Source organism: Lagopus leucura, unplaced genomic scaffold (genome assembly GCF_019238085.1).
Source record: "Lagopus leucura isolate 7727_CA_CO unplaced genomic scaffold, USGS_WTPT01 Super-Scaffold_100035, whole genome shotgun sequence".
Classification (NCBI taxonomy): domain Eukaryota; kingdom Metazoa; phylum Chordata; class Aves; order Galliformes; family Phasianidae; genus Lagopus; species Lagopus leucura.
In genome coordinates this window covers 287,834-310,401 of record NW_024962284.1, presented here as the reverse complement: position 1 = coordinate 310,401, position 22,568 = coordinate 287,834, and positions in this window count along the sequence as shown.

Sequence of the window (22,568 nt, the reverse complement as noted above, 5' to 3'; positions counted from 1 at the left end):
CCCCCCCCCCCCCCCCCCCCCCCCCCCCCCCCCCCCCAAGAAAAAAATCCAATTAATACAGGATCTTTGAGGCTATCTTTGTGTGTTTGTTCAGATTCCTCTTTATTGGATGGGAGAGTGAGGTTTTTGGTTTGTTTATTTTCAGTTTTGAACAGAGTGAAGATATTTGCTGCCCAAGAGTCTGGACAAAGATGTTGGTAAAAATGAAAGGGATACATATATAAGAGCTTCTGAGAGAGCTTCTGATCACATAGGAGGTTCTGATTTATATACTGTGGAGCAACAAGTGGTCAAGTGGTCACAATGAGCATCGAGATGCCTATATCTATATCATCTAATTGTGGCGTGACCAGCTGCCTGCTAGGAGCAAACCAAAATAGATTCTGGCACTGGTAACACCTAATAAAAAGTATTTTCTCTCCCTAATTCGTCGTTGGCGGTGCAGAGTCTGGTTGGAGGCCTGTAACTAGCGGTGTTCCTCACGGGTCGCTGCTGTGTCCGGTCTTGTTCAACGTCTTCATCAATGACCTTGATGAGGGGATAGTGACCACCCTCAGCAAGTTTGCTGATGATATGAAGTTGGGAGGATTGGCTGACATGCCTGAAGGCTGTGCTGCCATTCAGCAAGACCTGGGCAGGCTGGAAAGCTGGGCAGAAAAAAAAACAGATGAGGTTTAACAGAAGCAAGTGTAGAGTCTTGCGTCTGGGGAGGAATAACTGCATGCACCGGTACAGGTTGGGGGATGAGCTGCTGGAGGGGAGCTCTGGGGAGAGGGACCTGGATGTCCTGGTGGATGACAGGTTGGCCATGAGCCAGCAATGTGCCCTTGTGGCCAAGAGGGCCAATGGCATCCTGGGGTGCATTAAAAAGAGCGTGGCCAGCAGGTCAAGGGAGGTGATCCTCCCCCTCTACTCTGCCCTGGTAATGCCTCATCTGGAGTACTGTGTTCAGTTCTGGGCTCCGCTCCCCAGTACAAAACAGACAGGGACCTCTTGGAAAGAGTCCAGTGGAGGGCCACAAAGATGGTGAAGGGCCTGGAACATCTCTTCTATGAGGAAAGGCTGAGTGAACTGGGTCTGTTCAGCCTTGAGAAAAGAAGGCTGAGAGGGGACCTGATCCAGGTCTGTAAATATCTGAGGTGTGGGGGGCAGAATGGCGAGGCCGGACTCTTTTCAGTGGTGAGTGGAGACAGGACAAGGGGAAACGGCCGGAAACTGCAGCATAGGAAGTTCTGCACAAATGTGTGCAAGAACTTCTTTACAGTGAGGTGACGGAGCACTGGAACAGGCTGCCCAGGGAGGTGGTGGAGTCTCCTTCTCTGAAGATGTTCAAGACCTGCCTGGATGCCGACCTGTGCGACCTGCTGTAGGGAACCTGCTTTGGCAGGGGGTTGGACTCGATGATCTCTGGAGGTCCCTTCCAACCCCTACAATTCTGTGATTCTGTAATTTGATACTCTGTCAGGGAAAAGGGGGTTTGAAACAATAATCGGGGAATTCCAGGTGTATGTGTATAGGGAAATCCAAGAGCATAAACATAACATAAAGGAATGATGAAACCATTTCACTTTGGACAATTCAATTCATGATGGCCCTTTTTAGAGGTGCTTGTCAGAGGTTTTGTTGTCTATTTTTAAGCATTCAAAATATTACTTTATGCAAAATTGCGACTAATTCTCACAATTCCATAAAAAGTGCCAAGTGTTGGTTGGTTTGTTAATTTCTTCCAGTTATACACAGTTTCAAGATTTCTTGGTATATGCAAACTTGATTTTTAAAACCAGGATTCTGAATTTAGATTTTACCTGGTAAGGCTGTAATTGCACATGCGTGTAGTTTAATGAAGCTGCTTTAGACTGTTTGGCAGAATTACAAACTGCAGTAGCCTACTGCAGCATCTCTCACCTGCTAAGTTGCTGCTCTTCATTTGCTGGACTAAGCAAGTATTTATGGGTATTGCCCCAGGACTGTGCTTTTTTTTTTTTTTTTTTTTTTTTAACTAGTGTATGGTGCAAGTTCACTGAATAGTTTGCATCTTGCTTTGTATCTTTTCAAAGAGAATACCATGTGAATAGATCTTCAGAAATTTTTATGGCAGGTTTCAGATTTAATTCTCTGTCATAATGAAGGCAGTAGAGATTTGCCTGAAATGATAACAGATCTGCAAGTGATGCCCCATCTGCTACAATGTCATGTAGAATATTATTCCTCAAAGCTGAACTCCCAAGATCAAATAACCCTGGGATGTGAAGACAATTCAAGGATATCCTTAGTTAGAGTTTTTGTGATAACAGGGAAAATTGAAGTAAATTGACTGATATTGAGGTCTTGATGGGAAATAGAAATATACACTTAGCCATTTTGTGTTTTTCTGTAGTAAGAGTACTAGGATTTCAATGGGATCTTGCAAATGTTGAAGGTATAGGCTCACTTGCATTGTTTCTCAATCATTTAGCTTAGGAATCCACAGAAAGCCTTGTAAGTACAGCTAGCTGAGATCATCCAGGTTTTCAGTCCTCTTTCAATGATAGTAGCACTGAACAAACATTTATCTTTCTCCCTCCTACAGGAATGAAAGGAACACCATCATTAAGAGAGCTTGTGTGAATGTTGTGTTATTGGTTCCCAAGAAGTCAGGATTTAATCACAGCTATAGGAATATTTCTTGATTTTTTCAGAAAAAAAGTCATATCAAGAATGAGTTTTCTATTGACCAAATGCCAACATTCTTAAAATTACTTTATCCTTAAAATTTCACACACACACACACACACACACAAAAATCAAAACAAACAACCAGCAACAACAATAAAACAGGCTGCTAGTTCATGGAGATCTTTTATTTACTTTCAATATAATTTATTTTATTTAGTTTGGTTATTTCAAAGAACATAGATTTTCTTAAATGGAAACCTGATTGGAGAAATTTCTTCATGGTAATGCTGAAGTACAAAAAAAAAATGGAAGTATCTTGAAGAGATTATGACTTACTGTTTGTATTCACTCAAGTGAGTTAAGTCCCAGAGACATTAAAAAATGCTGCAGACCTGAATTTGAATAACTCAGTGGAAAAAAACTGCACTCAGCTTTAATTTTCATCAAGTACAGCAGTAAGAGATATTACCATATACAGTTATATATTCTAAATTTAAAGCAGTATCCTGACTTTTAATTCTGACTGGATTTAAATTCCAGCAAGGTAAGGGTAAAACAAATGAGGAGATAAATACAATACAGATTTCTGTTTTGTTAATGTATTTCTAAAATTGGAGACGTTGTATCTATTATAAAAATTTGATTCTGCTGTCTAGATCCTTGAAATTGTGGGGACTTTGTCAGTAGCTTTGTAGAACACTTTGAATTTTGCATAAACGGAATTCTGGTATTAACCAGCTAAGATGTGCACCACTAGAGGTGCAAATCCATGTACTAATTGCTGAAATCAGTGGTTCCTACTGACGTGCTCAGCTTCCTGTTCTCTGAAAGAGATTAAAATCATTGCAAACTTTTCTGTTATGTATTGTGAGGAGTAATTGTTTCTGGTGGATAAATGTACAAGATGTTTAGTTCAAGAAAATGTTAGATGTGGTACTAAGGAACATAGTTTAGAGGGAAACCCTGGGAGGTGGACAGTTGAACTGGATGACTTTGGAGAGGCTATTTCCAACCTTGGTGCTTCTATGATTCTATGTCAGTCTTCCAGATGCCATCAATAATAAATGGTACGTCTCTCATTTAAAGTTATATATTCTTTTCAATTTTTCATGCAAAAGATTTTGGTTAGGTTATAATCTTATGCATGGAAAATTACCACTCACTTCAGGAAGTAAAAAAACAAAAATAAAATGTTCAAAATCACTGTGACTCCATCAAAGGACATAGAGCTCCTTGACAGTATTTTGAGGATGTTGTACATCAGAATGATGCTTGGAGGGCTTGGCAGCCTTGGAGATTATAGCTGTACTTCAATGGATCAGTTCTTCTTCATTGTTTTGGGAAGACTTTGTCTCATCTGGAATTTCGTTTGAATTGAAGAATAGTCAGGTGCTGATGCATCAGGGGCGTTAAAGTCAAGATGGTAGATTCCCCAGGGTGTATCTGTCTATAGATGTGAGCACGGAGTTCCATTAGAGAAAACAGTGTGGATTTTTACTTTTTCCAATTTGCATTTTTATGTCATGCCACTCTGGATTCTGCAAATCTGATCACAAGTTATTAGTGTTATGCTTAGCTTGTTTCTCCATTTAGTGAACTGCTCTAGAATTATATCCTTAGCTGAGGAAGCCAAAATAAATTACAACATGTTTTCAAGATGTGTTAAAATCCTTTTGTGGTGCTAAATGTATTTCCAGGAATCTGGCCAGAAAACTTTGATTGGAGGTAAATTATGCAGTTTCATGACTGTTACTTATCTATACCTATGTGAGTCCACATAGGGTCTAATTGCTTCTCTTCGGGTTATATTTGGTGACTAGTTACAAACAGCCTTTAGACAGCAGGAAGGAGAAAAATAAAGCTTTCTCATTCTCTTTTATGTAGAATTATATTGAAACTGTCAAGGTACAAATACACTTATTTTACAAAGACTGTCACTCTGAAAAGATTTTTGTGACAACAGTGAGCACTTCTGGTTAAAATATTTTATTTTCTTGTCCTTGTTCCCCCACTTGCTTGTTTATATTCACTTACTGTCTATTGTCTTCTTTTTTTTTTTTTCTTTTTTTTTTTTTTAATTTTATTTTAAAGCATTTGAAACAGAAATCATACTCCTGGGGCACAAAAATTAGAACATATTTATTCTGATTTACTTCAAAATTTGGGATTTCTCACTGTTGTGGCTTATAAATTCTTTAACATATGAGCTCTGTAGAACAAGGAAATGCTCATGATCTTCACGGTTTCATGGTGGTGATAGGCTGACAGTTGGACTTGGTGATCACAGAGATCTTTTTGCAGCCTTAGTGACTTTATGATTCTCTTACGGGTTGAAGCATTGCTTGGAGTAAGATTTGTGGGTTTTTATATATATAAAACTTGTATTTAATAACTTTGTTTCTGAATTGAAGGAGTGAAACACGCAAACGCACCAAAATGCTTTCCATTATCATGGAGAGAAACTGACATTGGGGCATGACTGAGCAGTGGTAATTGCCCATCTGTGTGCTTGTATGAGTCTTGGTCTCCTTGTCAAGGCTTCACTTGTGTCAGTTGTTAATGCTGAGATGCAAGAAGTTCTGTATGCAGCAGGATAACAAGGAAATGCTCTTGTATTCTTTGGATAACAGTGGTTCACATGTAGAGGATGTCAGAGGGCTTCAGAGCAGTCTTTCAGAGAGCTGTGAAGGCAGTGTCAGAGACTTGAGTGGGCTGTGAGATCAGCACCTCTCTGATTTGATCTGCTCATCTCTTAGAAGGAGAAGGGAAAGGGGGTTATTGATATTGCATTATTAATTTTTGGGTTTGAATTCTGACATTTTGCACAAAAGCAGATATGTGACTTTCCATGCTGCAGAGCGCTGGTACCATTTTATCAGTGACGTCTTCCTGAATGGACTGTCGGGCACACCATGCAAACATGTCCTCCTCTCATCTACTGGTTAAATACACACCTCAAGCGAACTGCTCAAAATGCATTTTTCTTTTTCTTTTTTCTTTTTTTTTTTTTCCTCCTTAAAACTGTTTTGGTTATCTTGCACACCGCAAAACCAAGAAAGCAGAAGCTAATTTTGCTTAGTGCCAGGACCAACAGGAGAACCAAGAGGATGACGCATCTGCCCCATCTATGCTGCAGTTTGGTGCAAGGCTGTATTAATTCAGCTGCTGAAAAAGCGGTCTTGTCCTTGAAGATGATGATTTGAACAAGATTTAATAGAAAAGGTACATATCATATGTCAAGTTCTTTTTCTCCTTAAAAGAAGCAGGATGCAAAATGCCATTTCCTCAGACACTGAACCACAAAGCATTTACATAAAGCTGTTATGCTATGTTTGCTCCAGTTTTTCACTGTGCGCCACAAGAAAATAAAGACAGGAAAAATACATTAGGTCAGGTCTCTCCAGGATCAAACTCCTGGCTTAAAACCAGCACTTCAAAAAACAAAACAAAAAAACCCCAACCAACCAACCAACCAACCAACAACAACAAAAAAACCACAAAAAAACAAAACAAAACAAAAAACCAAAAAAACCCCAAATTCGTACACTCTCATTATTTTCTGCTTTTGCATGTGTGTGTTTTCATCCTGTAAGGATCTTGCTTTTATGATGTTTTAAATGAACCTTGGGCTGTAGGATCTTATGCTGCTGTGATGTTTTCCCTCTGACTGACAAGAAAGCTTTTAAATTAAACTCAAGTTTATGGTAGGTCAGTGTGACCTTCGTAGTTTTGCATTATGCAGCCTATTAACTGGAAGAATGTAAGCTACTGTTCACTAATGTATTCACAATCATGAAGATCTGCAATAAACTAGAAGGCTTGAAAAACATAGATAATTGAATGTGTTTTACACACTAAGCCATAATGTAAACCTTGGCAAAACCCTGGGATAGCAAAATAAATGTCTTAGGTATCAAAAAGAAGTCGTAGTGAAAGCATAGGAAGCAAAATCTTTGAGATGTGACTCTGATTTTTGCAGTGTTTGTAGTCTAAAAGCATGAAAGACAGGACTGAACAACAACAAAAAAGCGCCGTTGTTCACTTAAATTCCCCTCGAATGCTTTGTCAGTAATCATTTCTTCACTGCTGGAGGTTAAGTGTTTTGCAGGAAGGGAGGCTGGACTGTTTCTGCAGCTACTGACAGCCTCAGAACCCATAGGAAGGAGGAAAGGTGGATTTGGAGTTGTGGTGAGAAAAGACTGGGATTCTGGCTCCACACTGTCCTTGCCCAGGCTGCATAGGCATAAGATTGTGCTTTGAATTCTGTGATATTTATGTGCATTTTTATTTGTTAGCACATGGATTGTCATTGCTTCTCATTTAAAAAAAAAAAAAAAAAAAAAAAAGGCTTTTATAGGTATTTTGCACTGCACGCATCTTTCAGGGTTGCTGACAGATAGCAGATGTGATTTTGATGTTTCAGTGGGAGATGACAGCATGTCCCCAATAAAGCCAAGGACTACTCAGAGCAGCTGTGATTCCCAGTTCTCTCTCTGCCTTCCAATGAACGATCTTTTACAGGAGTGAGATACAGGTCTCATTTTGGCTTTATACTAAGTTTTACTTCCAAGCCAGAGGCAATTCAGTGGTCTTGGGATGAAAATGATTCCCAGAAGATACTGGAGGAAAAGGATTTCTGGAGGAGAATGATGACTCCCCAGGCATAAGGGCTGGTTTAACCAATGAATGTTATAAGGGGCTGTTAAAGGGAAAAACAAATAACAAAAAACAAAAAACCAAGCCCTCTGGTGATCATCAAATGCAGCTTAAACTCCTACAGACCTTGATCCAAATCTACCACTGGGATCACGTTCACGTTACTGAACACTACAAGATCAGCTATTGCTGATGTTAAGATTAGCAGCTGCTCATGGGAAAGGCCTGCAGGTGTGCCATGACAAGCACTCACTGGAAAGCCTCTTCCAGCCTGATGCACTGCTGCCAGTTTGGCCAGGTTTTCTGAAATACACACTAATACATCTCTGTGAGCAGTATGGCAGTGCTATGCTGTGCCCCAGAAGCAGTAGAATTAATTTTACCCCAAATTATTTTTGCCAACCAAGAACTTGGCAATGTGAATGTGCAGAGCATGCATTTCCTACGTGAATTATGTACATTTTCAAGAGAAGTCAAAGCCTTACCTTCAGATTACCTGTAATTCATGAGGAACAAGCACTTATTTTATTTTTTCCTGGCTGGATTGCAGGGGCTGACACCATTTGAGGATGCTTCTTGTTTCCATGTTTCTTAGCTAGGTTGTGTGAGTGGGGTGTCTGCAAGTGGGGGATGCAGAAATCTTTTCAGCCACTACTACATGTTCAAGCACTAATTGGGCTGAATAAACCAGGGGTTGGTTGGGAAGGTTTGGGCAGGGAAGTGTGCTAGCAGAATTGCTGTAGGCTTGGACAACCTTCACGTCACACACAGCGTCTCCAAGAAAAAAACAACCTAGAGAGGAGAAAAGGGAAAATAATTCCTTTAGAGATCCCTGTGATCTGTTCCTTGCACAGCCTGGCTGGGAAGGATAAGGCGTGCATTAAAATCACATCAGCGCACCCCTAAGTAATACCACAGACATTGCCTTCCCAGCCTGGTCTTCCTGAATTCACACCAGGTTTTATACTGCTTTCTATTTTTCTCTTTAACTTGCAACCCTCTTAGAAAACTAAGGTCCATAACCTGCTCTTTCTCACCTTGAAATTCTAATCTTTTATATGCAACATCTCTGTAGCAAACAATGCTGGCTTACAATGACTGGAAATATCTATTTTAAGGCTTTAGGGCTATTTGCATAAGTGGTTAAGTTTACAACAAACTGCTTGAGGGGGAAAAAAAAGCTTCACAAGCTGGAGAATGCAAGCAAGCTGACACCAAGCCCCAGCTTGTGCCGAGAGACAGCTAAATGGCAAGGAATGTATTTCCTGCATGATAGGAAGACCACCCATGCCAACACATGGATGCCAGTGGGCTTTCTCTGAGAAGGAGTAGAGTGCTGTTCTCAGGTTGTGACAGCAAGACAGACCTGGAAGCACCGTGCATTGCAGCAGCCCCTTGACTCCTTCTGAGCCAGAAGTGGACCACGAGGTGCGCAGCTTTGCTCCTTGTTGTCCCTGGACTGGGAAGAATGGGATTTTCTTGGGCAACAGAAACAAGAAAGCTTTCTTCCTTCTTTCAAATACAGTCTCAAAATAAGAGTCCTGGAGGTAATCTTTATGTAAATATCTATTGGCTGTAAGTGTGAAAACATGCAAAGGTAGTGAACCCATCATGGAAAAAGAATAATTCTGTATGTGCCCATTATTTATAAATTCAGAGTCTTTTAAAAATATTCAGGAAATATGAAATATCATCAAGAATCTCACTAGACAGAGAATCAATGACTTAGTAAAGAAGATAAATAAACCAGTACCTGTTTATGGGCTGTATTTCAGTCCAGGATAAGACATGATTTAAAGTAATTGATTAAACATCTCAACCGTGAAAACCAAAGAGCTTAATTAAAAAGGTGACAGCTCTAAAGTGAGATCATGATCAACAGATGTAAAAAATTGGACACTGCTGAAGCGACTTGCTGAACTGGATGAATTGGATTGCTCTCTCCCACTGGAAAAATGCTGTGTTAAATTCAGGAACTTGGGCCTTTAATGCCTTCTCTTAAGAGAAGAGAAGCTGCCACAAATAAGTAAGAATATAACAATATATATTAAAAATTAGTATAATAGGTATTATTCAGTCTGCTGAGATCTGAAGTGCCACCACCAGCTCAGAAGCTATTAGAGATATATGTAGGTCTTTGCTTGCTTCATACACTGTATATAATGCAATTCCTAAATGAAAACAGTGTACATGCTATTTTAATCTGCAGTATATATACTATGAATTCATTGGCATTTGAGGATTAAAGGGGACTTGTCTGGTTTCACTCTTTCCCTTCTATTGCTCCTTTACATGTTCTATGATGATAACCTGTTGATGCTCATGACTTAGAATTTGTAATCTTGGTTTTAAGGAACAGAACAGAGATAATCCAGTTGACTCTTGCCTGACAGGGTCAAGAGTTTTCTGTGTATTTATGGAAAAGAGAAGTCTACCAGAGTGAAACATTTTCCAAGCCATGACAGTTTCCTCAAGTTGTGATTAACTTCTTCTCCTACATAACAGTGACAGGATGAGAGGTGATGACCTCAAGTTGTGCCAGGGGAGGTTGAGGTTGGATATTAGGAGTGAAAGAGTGGTGCGATACTGGCACAGGCTGCCCAGAGAGATGGAGGAAGTTGCTGTCCCTGGAGGTGTCCCAGAACTGTGGAGATGTGACACTGAGGGACATAGTCAGTGGGCATATAGAATGAATAACTGTATGCAGTTGCCTCTGATTTGTTTATTACCCAAGAAAGGTATTATTCGTAAGACAGTAATAGGAAAGGAGTAGTTTACTCCATTCTGAAGGTAAGATATCACTAGAAATCTCCCAGAAGGAAGTAATCTCTAAGAAGGGACATTTTCTTCTTGGCTACCAGCCCTTAAATGAGTTTAGGAAGGGCTAGACAAGGGTCCAGCCTCTTCTGGTCACACATGTGAACTGCTTGCACCTGTGCTCCCAGGGCTGTCTATGCCCCTTCACCAGGTGCTCAATTACTGGAATTGTAACTCTAATGCTGTCCAGGGGGGAGAATGATATCTATTTTGGAGAGGCTGAAGAACTGTATGTACGATTTTGGCCATGTTTTTGGCCGTATATACTCCCATCCTCTGTCTGAACACAGGAGAGTTTCTCAACCTGTTGCACCTGCAATTCGATAGCCAATAGCTTTTACACGCATAGGATTTATCAAAATGAGGGGAAGAAAAGTGATTGGTATAAACTGCAGCTCTTCTTAGCAAAGTGCTTTATAGTGAAGGCAACTAACTTCTGTTAGTTGCTGTCAGATAAATGAGGAGTAAGTGTCATGGGCTATTAAAACATATCTGTTAACTTTTGTGAGCCTATTTGCATAATTATTATGACAGTAGTATCAGTTAAAAGTGCAGCCACTGAACTGCATTGGTTTGGTTTGAAGGCAGTGTCTGCTCTAGCCCTGACAGAGCAGATAATGCTTTATCTTCCTGGAAGGAAGATAGTTTTCAATTCCAAGCCCTATTCCTTTTGTTTCAGGACAGGATTTTTCATCCTAGCACCAACTCAAATATAGGTTTCTGGCATGGCTACATAGCAAGAAGGGTGAGAAATGGAGAGGATATATTATTAAGCAAGTGTAAACCAGTGAAGGAATAAGAAAGGCATTTTTATGGGATAAAAATCTATCATGGTTTTAAGTTATCTCATCAGAAATAAAAATTATTTGTATACACTGATATGGCAATGGGTGATAAGAACTAGAAGGTAGCAAGCACTTCCATTTCTCTCTTTATGTTTTTCCATTCTAAGGAAAGAACAATCAATAATGTCTGGTAGTTTTGCAAATCTTCATATTCATTAAGGAAATTGCTTATAAAGCGATTGTCTGATTAAAGATGTGTTTTATCAATTGTGCTTTTTAATTCACTTAAACTTTCAAAGTCGAGCATTTAGATTTTCAAACTCATGGATTATTGGTTTGAGCGCAAGGGATTGGAGCAGTAATACCACTATCAAAACTCATGGTACTTACTATTCTCTCATATCATCAGTAAGTGGTCTTTTAATTCCTCTTTTAAATTAGCCCTTCCTAAACTGGAGATGACTCCTCTTGTAGTTTCTTTTAAGGTTTAAGACTTTGAAAGGAGAGTGTGCTATAAACATCTTAATTTGTAAGCTGTCATTAGTAGTAACCATTGTAACATAATATTGACTTCTTACTGCCTTGAGATATATGGAGTGCTGTATAGTTATAAATGGCTTTGAACGTAATGTAATGTTTTATTGTGACTGTTCAGCTGCATTTTAATTGGGTTGTTGGGTTGCTTGTGCATGGTTCTGTGTGAAAGGCTGAGAACATAGGACAGAGTTGGGTCTTTGTAAGACCAGAGGTGCCTACTCTTACTCCAAAGGCTGAGGGATTCCCAAAGAATATTGGGAGCACAGAGGAAGGAGGTTTCTTCAGTTGTCTTCCAGCAGCCGTCTGGTTTCAGCTCCCAGATCCTCTTGGGCGAGATACGTTTTCTGATATATTTAGTGACTGCTGAACTCATTTATCAGCTCTTGGAAGGGATTCCATTTCTTTAGACCTAGCTCTTCTGACTGCTTAGATCTCATCATCCCTCCAAGGTTCCTTGACTGTCTCAAAGTCAAGGCAATGAGCCACAAGCAAAGGCAAAAAGAAAGAGCTTATGGATGGGAGGACAGCAAGGGGAAAGCAAGTGAGTGAAATACATTCATCCACAGAAAAAAAAAACTGCAGTGAGAGATTCCACAGAGGATACATGTACCACCAATGACCTAACACTGCTGTAACTCCATTTCCTACATCTATTATAGTCTTAATATATTGAATTTAGCCAAGTCCATCTGTATATGAAACATATATCAACATTGCATTTGAATGCAAAGGATTTCTCTGTAAATAGGAATGAACAAACAAATGGTATTTAAGTTATTTGCAGAAAGGTAACATGAAAGTTTTTTTTTTCCTTATTTTTACTTTTTAATTTCCAGTTCCACCTGAGTGGGTTAGAAGGAAATCAGTCACCACTTGATGTTAGACCCATATGACTGCCAGTTCTATTTAAAGTTCCCAGAGCACAGCTTAACACCATCCAGATACTATTTTTAACAGAAAACTGTTCTTGTGGGTCACATCACGGGGCTATTTCACTTCAATACTAACTGGGGTAGTGACAGTGTTCATAAAGTGCATTGATATCCATACCAAGCTGCCCTGAAAGGACAAAGAATTCAGGTGAAATGTCTTTTCTAGGCAAGGCTCTACTTCCATATACTGAAATTGATTGTTAATTTGTGAGGCTTTATTTCTGTATTTTCTGTGTATGGGTTCTTGGCTTTTTTCCCTTGTTAAAAAATATGTGCAATGCTAGATTTCAGTTTTTTAGAGTTGTATTTGCTGCATCTTTTGTGGACTGAATAGGTCCACAGAGGCTGTTGGGAATATTTCTTGAAGTAAATTGACACTTTATGCAACCATTTTTTTACTTTCTTGTGCATAGACTCTTTCTCTACTTGTATACTGAACCAGTCTGTAGTCAACTAAAGGTTCATCAAGCATCTAGTAGTTCCCATATAGAAGAAAGATGGATTATGCACTCAGTGTGCACAGGTTTACCCATATTTTCTGTATTGTTTATGAACATAGGTGCCCATAAGTACATACGCTGTTACCAGGAATATACATATTAAATTAAATAAATATTATATTTCCATTTTAAATGGAAACTTTGGCCTGATTAATAATGGAGATTTGAAGTAAAAGAGCTCTGAAGTGCTCTTAAAACAGCATGTTAATCTATGAGAAGTAATGATCAAATCTTTAAGCTAGTGCACTGTAATTACAGCAGCAAGTAGTGCATTTAAAGGGAAGAAATAGGACTATGCCTGAACGTAGTGGAGAGAGCAGCCACGCAACAATGTAAAGTGACATTTTATGAGGCAAATGTAAGGCAATGCCCTTTGTCCTGAGACATAATTATCTTTAGAAGAATTAAACAGTCCAGGTGTTGTTATTAAGAGTGTCGGCATCTCGAAAGATGGAAGTGTTTGAATATATACACACTCAGCTTCTCATAAAGAGTGTAGTTTCATAGCAGATAGTCACTGCACGTGTCCCACTCTTGTTCCCACTCTATTTCCTTTGCAAGTAAGTAATTGTATTTTGATAACATTTTCTTCTGGTGAACATGTGTATGCAGCATACATCAGGTGTGTGATCCAAGTGTCTTCTTTTATGAAAGGCTTCCAAGTTCTTAACTGGTTGGCTTAGGCAAAGCTGGAGCAGCTGGGCAGCTGCCAAAATGAGCAACATTAGTGGATCTAGAGGAGAGTTGGACAAGGATGGACATGCTTGTGAAGATGATATTGATAAGCCAGGCAGGTTCAGTTCTTCCGGAACTGATATATTGGATGGCTGGCTTTTCTGTTATTGATACAGAGAGTAATACTTTGCTTTTAAAATTTGCTTCATTTTATATATTAATGAAGGTTTCAGTGAACTTTGCCTTTCTTGGTTCAATCATAAAATATATCATAATCATAAATCAATCATAAAATATAAAATAACAAAAAATAAATTTCTTCTTCTCTCATAGTAGATGCTTATAATGCATCAGTTAGGTCTGTCTTCTTAAGATAGTATAATCTACTGATTCCAGTTTTCAAATCTTCACACCTCAAAATCTTATATTCCTCTACAAACTGGGTGCTCAGAGTAAACTAAAATTAGAGGTGATTTTACCTTACTAATGAAAAAATCAGAGCTTGGGCAGTGGTGCCCTGACAACAGACCTGCTGTGGATGCTAGACCACAGTTATGTAGTTGACATAGAATAGACTGGTGCAGTTGTAATGTGAAGAGGGATGAGCACTAGTCTGTGTTAGTAACATAACCAAAATCATTTTGGAAAGAGTGAGAATAAGGGGACATTTGGTAATTCTATTTGCCTGCATAAAAGAGATAGACCTGATTCAACCATTTTATTTTTTTCTTTGAGCTACCTTCCTTTGGGTTCACGATCTCTGGATACAATTCTAACCTATGCTTTGCTGGAATAGGAAAAACGTAAGCATAAACACTGAAAAACATTTTTTTCCATGGTAGGTAGCTATTAAAAATAATGCTAGAGGGTGTTCTGGAGGAAATGTTAGCTTTTTGAAAAAGTTACTGTTTTATAAACACATGCACTTGTGCATGCATGAATACACGCTCAGCTTCTCATAAAGAGTGTAGTTTCATAGCAGATAGTCACTGCACGTGTCCCACTCTTGTTCCCACTCTATTTCCTTTGCAAGTATGTAATTGTATTTTGATAACATTTTCTTCTGGTGAACATCCTGTGAAGTAGGAAAAAGAGTACAGGCTGAAAAGAAACTAAAATGAATACCATTTTGAGAACTTAAACTAATTATAGGTGGTTTTTTGTTACAATATCAGTCAACAAATGTGATCTCTACTAGAGTTACAGGAGGAAATGATTTCTGAAGTTCCTTTAAGGTGTGTCTTGAACTATTTAGGAGTGAAATACTGTTCATGATACATAAGGGCTGAAAGCTGGTTGTTCAGAAAGGAGATGTTTTTTAAGCATGTGTATTAGGAAAAATGTCTGAGGAAGAGAAGTGATGCAGTGGCACAGGCTGCCCAGGGAGGTGGTGGAGTTACCATCCCTGGAGGTGTTCCAGAAATGTGGAGATGTGGCACTGGGGGATGTGGTTGTTGGGCATAAGGGGATTGTTTGGGGTTGGACTGGATGATCTCAGTGGTCTTTTCCAACCTTCATGATTCTGTAATATCAAGCATTAAAGTGCACTAAAAGCACCCTCTCACAAGGGCTGGAGTGTGCTGAGGAGCAACCATAACGAGTCGCAGACCACTCCACTGCTCCCTTTATGTCACATTTGTGTCATCTGTGTGTTTCAGCAAGTAAGCAGGATCAAAAGGAGCTGATTTGGAGCAAATAGTGCTTACCTGTGTTGTCATGGTTTTCATTTTACTCTGTTCTAGTCCTAAAGGTATGAATGAAGTACACTTTGCAATTCAGTTTCTTCCAAAAGAAATCCAATCTGCATGCTTTGAAACTGAGTTGTGGAGAAACTCGCAGCCAAGGAAGAAGGTAAATCTGAGAGACTTGCTTCTATATGCCTTCTGATTCAAGCTGCAGTGCTGGTATAAATGTATTTATGATGTTCATGTAGCTCTTTCTGCTGAGAATGGGATGAAATTTTCTGTGTGCAGTGTATGAAGATCAGAATAAAAGTCTGGTGCTTGGTTGGTCACAGGGGAACAGATTTTTAAAAAGAAAGCAAATCCAGCTGAGTCATCACCTGTGGGAACAGAAGGATTAGTGAAGCAGAAGCAAAGGATACAGTATGAAGTAATGTGGAAGATTAATTGAGCCCATTGCTGTGTATCATTTCCTGATTTTGCCTCGTCAGCAAGTCTGGAAGGCTGCTATGATCATACTAAGTCTGTTTGAACTTTTAAAAACAGAAGGAAATCCAAATTCATGCTTTCACCTGCAAACTTACCATACCAAATTTCCTCAAAGCGATGAAGATTGAAGAGAGCTTTGATCTGCTTTTTGACTGCTGATCAAACAAGAAAATGCTTACTTAAGGGTTTTATAGGATCCTTAAAAAAGAGCAGACAAGAATAATACCTTTTCTGCTAGATTCTTGTCTGTACATATATGTTGTGCATATTGGTCACAAGCATTTTTTGTAAAAGGGCTCAACAGAATGGAATTCTGAGGATACTTCCTAGACTTTTTCTAGGTTGGGTGTAGCAGATTTTTAGAGCTGAACTGGTGATAACCATATTGTAACGCTTTCATCGTAACAGTTTAGTATAGGATTGCGTAATGAACCCTGTGACAAAGCTTCTTTTATCCACAGTTGCTGCTGCATCCCTTCCTGCAATTCCTTCTTATGGCTTAATCAAATTTTATTTTACTCTGGTGAAAATCCTTTCTATTTATATTCTGGACATGTTTACATAAAATGTGAGCAGGCATCTCATAATACTCAGATTGAAGGTGGAAGAAAACTTCCTATTTCTTTTTCAATTCCTCAAGTATTTTTAATGTAGTATCAGCACACGAATATTTCAGAATCTTTGCATTCTTTCTGCCAATGTTATTTTTATATTGCAGAGAGATTGCTTATATACTTTCTAGCTGCAATCTTTTTTATGGAAACTTTTTTTTTTTTTTCTCTGACTATTAAGAACAAAGCAATAAAAAGTGAAAGCTTAAAAATCTTCCCACCCTGAGTGTAAAGCAAATGGGGTTTATAAATGCTGAGCTGGCATCCCTTCCCACCATGCTTCTGAACGAGATATAAAACTGAGGTAATGACCACTTGTAGTCATTTAACAGATCCCATGGTGCATTTTTTTTTTTTTTCCAAAAGTAGAGGTGAAATCTGCAATGTCATGGCTTATTTTCAATTGGATAATTACATTCTGCCTGCTTAGAAATTCTCACTGACTTCTGTTTGAAAATATATTCCTCATTTTTAACTCTAAATGGTTGTGCTGTGCCTTGCTAAAACGCTTTTGCCCCTTGGCCCAATAGAAACCCTTATTCACAGATATTTCTCCAGTGAGGGAAGCAATCCTTATGCATCTAATTTGCAATAAAATTTCCAAAAGCTTCTCGAATGCTAGAAGAATGGCAGAAATAGAGCAGATGGTCTCTCTGCCTCTTGTGGGCTGCACAGGGCACCTCATTGTTAAGTGGGTTGGAAGAGTAAGTACAGAAATGGCTGATGGATCATGTTTGTTGAAAAAAAAAAGTACCCTTAGAATTTTGTCTTGTAGCTCAAGCATGTGCACAGCTTATAGTATAAACTTGTTTGAGATGCAGATCTGCCATGCCACAGGGGCACTGAAGTGTTTTGAGTGTGGCTGAGCTTTGTGAAAATGATGCTTTGTAAGCTGAGCAATTAAGTTATGGGGATCCAGCACAGAGTTTGCTTCTGCCTGAACAAGGAAGAACTTGCTAAAGTTGAAGGTTAGGCGTGCTATTTGGGTGTTCTGAATTACCCTGCATAAAGTTTGGCTCCATTGTAACCAAGAAGACCTATCAGAGTCACAGAATCATTGAGGTTGAAAAAGACCTCCAGGATCCTCGAGTCCAACCTCAACCCATCTCATCCTCCCCACTAGCCACGTTGCTCAGTATCACTTCTCCATGATTCTAGAACATTCCCAGGGTGTTCACAGTCCCACACTGTCTTCTTGCGTAAGGTCAACCTAAAACCCATTGCTTTATTTCTGAAGTTAGAATAGCTTTTCTACTACCCTGTTCTATTTTGCCACCTTGCTATTCAAAGCATTTCTATGGCACTGCAACCAGAAGTCTCAGTGAAGGTGTACAATCAATGAATATACAGATGATATAGTATATCCAGCAGTTTGGCTGATGTAATTATTATACTAGAGTAGGAAAGAACACTCACCCTATCCTGGGCTTGCATGGTAAACTCCAGTGAAGTGGATCTCCACAAGAGACCTTTCCCCACTGGAAGTCAGTCCTTAAATGGGTCTGGGAGAGGTGGAGCCAGGCTCCATTGCTTCCTGCAGCACAGCTGAATTGCCTTCACGTGTGCACCGTGGCAGACTCAGTGCTCGCATCAGTGATCAATCAGAGGTTCAGGCTGAGATTCAGCAGCCCCATACAGAATGATAGTGTGAAACTCCACTGGGGATCACTCAACACTGAGAAAATGATCTATTCTAATTTTCCTACTTGTTCGATTATGTATCCATTTTTTATTTATGAAGTAGTTGCTTCAATATCTTCAGATCTTACAAAAAGGAGTTTAAATGGGAGAAATTTGGAAGTGTGAACAGCCTGCCAGCTGGATCTGATCGTGCAACAGACCTAGCTCGCTGTACGTGGTGCCAGGAGAAGTACTTATTTCTGGGGATCCTTTTCAATCTCTACTGCATGAATGCACATAGATGTGGGGGACCAGGTGTTGTCGTCCTGCTCAGCATTCCTTGCCCTTGGTAGGAGCAGGGAAGAGAGCTATGTATCTTCAGGTCCCTTCCAACAATGCAGAAATGTGTCAATCTGTTATGAGACAATGTGCCTACAGAGTCTTCTATTAAATAGCAGCCCATGTGAAAACCTCTACAATGTTTTGGACTAATGGGGTAATGGGTGTAGTTTTGAGGTTCACCCTGGACTCCGCTTAAGTCCTCAGACAGATCCAATTATTAACAGCTAATTTGAATTTCTGTTTGAATCTTCGAAGCTAAAATGACCTAATTCAATTAAAAAACAGGGAAGGAATATATTATATTATTTAAAAAAAAACAGGTTCATAATGGTCATGGTGGTAACATATAATGTGAGTTCAACCAATATATTAAATAGAGGAAAAACAATTCCTCTGTATCCAAATAAACCCAAATAAATGTGAAGGATTTAAATTTTTCTATTGCTATAGTACTCAAAGAGGAGTTTGATGTTTAATAGATGGAACTAAATTATTTAGTTAACCAAATCAAAACAGAGGAGCAGAAAATGTGTCAGTAGTTTGCTGCTTTTTGAATACAGCAAAAATGCTTCTGATTCCAGCTGGCAGAAGCTATCCATGAATTAGAATTCTATGATTTTTTTTTTTTTATGTATTCTTTTTTGTAAGACGTATTTAAACTTGCTGGGGAAAAAAAAAAAAAAAAAGTGGAAATATATTACACAGCAGCAAGCTTCTTCATTTTTAGCTCTTTATTTAGAGACGATGTATTTTGACTGATACACCAGACAAATTGTGCTTTCATGCCGTTATACCTCTTTTCTTTTACCACACTAAAGCAGGTTGAAAAATTCAAATGTAATAAAAAAGCACAAATATATATGTTCCAGTTTTGCAGAAATCTGCACCATGCTTGTCTCCAAAAAGTTCTTTTTTTCCTAAATGTAATGAGTAAACAATGTAAAATTACTAAATAAACATGCAAAGGAAGGTATTTTTTTAATATAAACATTTTTCATGGAAAAATAATTATTTTTATTAAGTTGAAATGTATTGTAGCTAGAGTAAACTAGCTATGAGAACAAACAAGCACAAATAAAATATTGGCTATTTTCTTATTCATGGACTCGCTTAGGTTGGAAGGTACGTTAAAGGTCATCAAGGTCTGGTGCCCTACTATGGGCAGGGTTGACTCTCACCTGATCAGACTGCCCCAGATCCCATCCAACCTGGTCTTGTCCACCTCCAGGAATTGGACACTCACAGCTTTTCTGGTATACTGTTATTTCTATCTCCTTTTTTTTTTTTTCTTTTTTTTTTGAAAGTGAATGAACTATATGCTGCATCTGGTTGCTTTCTTTGCTCAGGAATCTAATGTTTAAAAAGGTCAATATCTGCCAGGCTTTGTGTTAAAAAATGTCAGCATAGAGCTCTATGGTAGTCTGTGTAGGAACACTGAATTTGGCAAGGCAGAAAGCACCTTGCAGCCCTGAAAGGTACAGAGCATCACACCAAACAGATTTAACAGCAATCCTGTTGGTAAAATCATCCCGAAAAGGTGAGCCACTTGTAGACTGTGTAATATACTGCGTTATTTATGAGGCATGGGAAAGAATTGGCATCTCTGAGGCACTGCTGCTGCTTTATCTGCCTTCTACTTCCAAAGCGAACAGACCTGCCAAGAGATATATACTTCTGTTTGTCTCAAAAGTAAAGCTACGTTCTCTCCTGATACTACAGCACAAACAAGCTGTATTTGTGCTCAGACCCTTTCAGGGAAATGGTCTTTTTCCCCATCACTAGTTTGATAAAATGATATCTCCCCATATGATGCTTTACTTGGTTTGCTGGTCTGTCTGAAGACAGAGGTAAAGCCCAGAATATCAGAATGTGCCTTAGACAATTGGGTAATCTAAGGGTCGATGGATTCTTCTGAGGGTTGTATTCTACCTAACTCCAAATGCCAACACTTTATTTATGTATGTCCATTATCTCAGGCTTGAGATGTAGTTGACATATGGAGCCTAGACTCCCTTTCCATACAGGGATTAAATTCCTCTCAAGTTTCAGGTAAAGAAGCAGATCACATAATGATGGTCACCTAAAATGAAAAGTTACAGCAGCATTTGAGCTAGATAACACTATTGAGGATGCACTGAGCATCAATTCTTCTCTTATTAAAACTAAATCACAACTTTTGTATTTTAGGAAGAGTTCATTAAAACTAGTCTTATCTACTTAATTAAAGGCAAGTGTTCCTATGTAGAGATAGACAAACAAATTAACATAATATGCCTCAGCTTCTCCTGAGGAATAGAATATCCTTATCTTTTGGATACTAATTGCTACAGTTGGTGTTTTGTTGAATATGAATTGATATTTACTAAGGGTACAGATTTGACAGATGTGAGAGAAAATGAATAACTAGAGCAGTGTTCTGATACTCAGATAGAATAATGCATTTAAATGTCGATATAATGTTTTTCTAATTAAAGGCAAAATATTTGTTTAGAAAATTAATCCCAGTGCATTTGTGTCTTTAATGGGATTGTAGTTCTTTGTTAACTTTTCATACTAAGAAAGATTCAAAGTAAAAACTATTTCTGTCATAGAGAACTACTGCAACATGTGTAATAACAGGGAAGATTAGTTCCTGCCTACACAATTAGGCAGTGTATTGGCTTAATACAGTTTATGCACATACATAATGAATTAGAGTTTGTTATAATATGCATGCAGCCATCTTCAGTGCACTGATTAGCAACATAATACACCCAAGCATAATCATATACATTTGCATTTTGACGAATACAAATTAAGTTCCAAATTTCTGTATTAGCTGTGTTAAGCAGGCAAACTGTACAGAGACTCAGGAATTGATATTTATTTCAGTAAACCTTTTCTTATGATGACAAATAAATATTCTCTAGACCACAGATCTCCTTAAGAAGAATAAAGGCAAACACCAGAACAGAAAACAATGTGTTATTGGGATGTATTAATAGTGTAACCTGGAGTAGTCTGGGAGGTGTAAGTAACTGTTGAATTCCTTTTGTTTCTTTTTTGTATTTTTGGGGGGAAGGGGTCTGCAGTGGTAAGCCCTAGAGCTGTCTTTTTGGGAAGCAGCTTTGCAGATATGGGAGGCACTCTTGGCCTGGACCACCTCAAGTGTTTAGCACTGGTATGTGTAGTCCTTCAGGCATTCTTGTTCCTGATTTACTGAGAAGGCAAAGACTAGCCCATGCCTTTTATTCAAAGGTGTACTAGAAAACAGAGATCTCTGGATCCCAGGAAAGAGGGTGTGTGGATCATTCTAGGCTAGGGCAATTGCTCCAAGCCTTCAGCTTCCTGAGCATGGCCCAAAAGTCCCCACGTGTGGCTTCCTTTATTCTAATTCAGGAAATGTATACCCTTATCTCACTGGTTCTGCTGTCACCTACTTGTCTGAAGTTGTTGACAAAGATGGCAGGAACCATCTAATGTGAATTACCAGCCATATTCTTTGCTCATAGTATTGATGTCTTTCTGCTAGATCTCTTTTGTGTGCCTTAGAATCATGTAGGTTGGAAAAGACCACTAAGATCAAGTCCGACTGTTAGCCCACACCCACCATGCCCACTAAACCATGTCCCACAGTGCCACATCTTCATGGTTCTTGAACATCTGTAGGGACGGTGAATTCACCACCCCCCTGGGCAGCCTGTGTCACTGCCTCACTGCTCCTTCTGAAAAGAAATTTTTCCTCATATCCAACCTGAATCTCTCCTGGCAACTTGAAGCCTTAAGTCACGTTCCAGATGGCCATGCACATTGTCATCTCATGTCTGGGGTAACTGCACATTTTTCAGCAGCAGAGTTGCTAGAATGCAGCACAGGCACCTATTAAAATATTATGAGGCTAAAAACAAGAATAGACATATTACACAACCCTTAATGAAAACTTCTAGTGGTAGCAAATATATGATAATATTTCTTTGTGCTGAAATTTGAGCATTATGCATACTTGAAGATTACCACCAATTAAAAGGCAATTTGAGCAAAGTAACAGCATCCTTGGTGTCATGGGAGCCAAGATGGTTGTAATCAATGGGTTTCATGGCTATGGCTTCAGAGCTATGCATTTCAGTGGCACACAATTTGCAAGACAGAAAAATGTTACATGAGTTATGTGAATGATTCTAAATTATTATTCTGCCATCAATAATACAGCAATTTTAGTAACTCCTAGTTTGCCCAGTAAGAGAGGGCTTTATGCAGCATGTAGAAAATTATGTGCTAGACCTGCTTC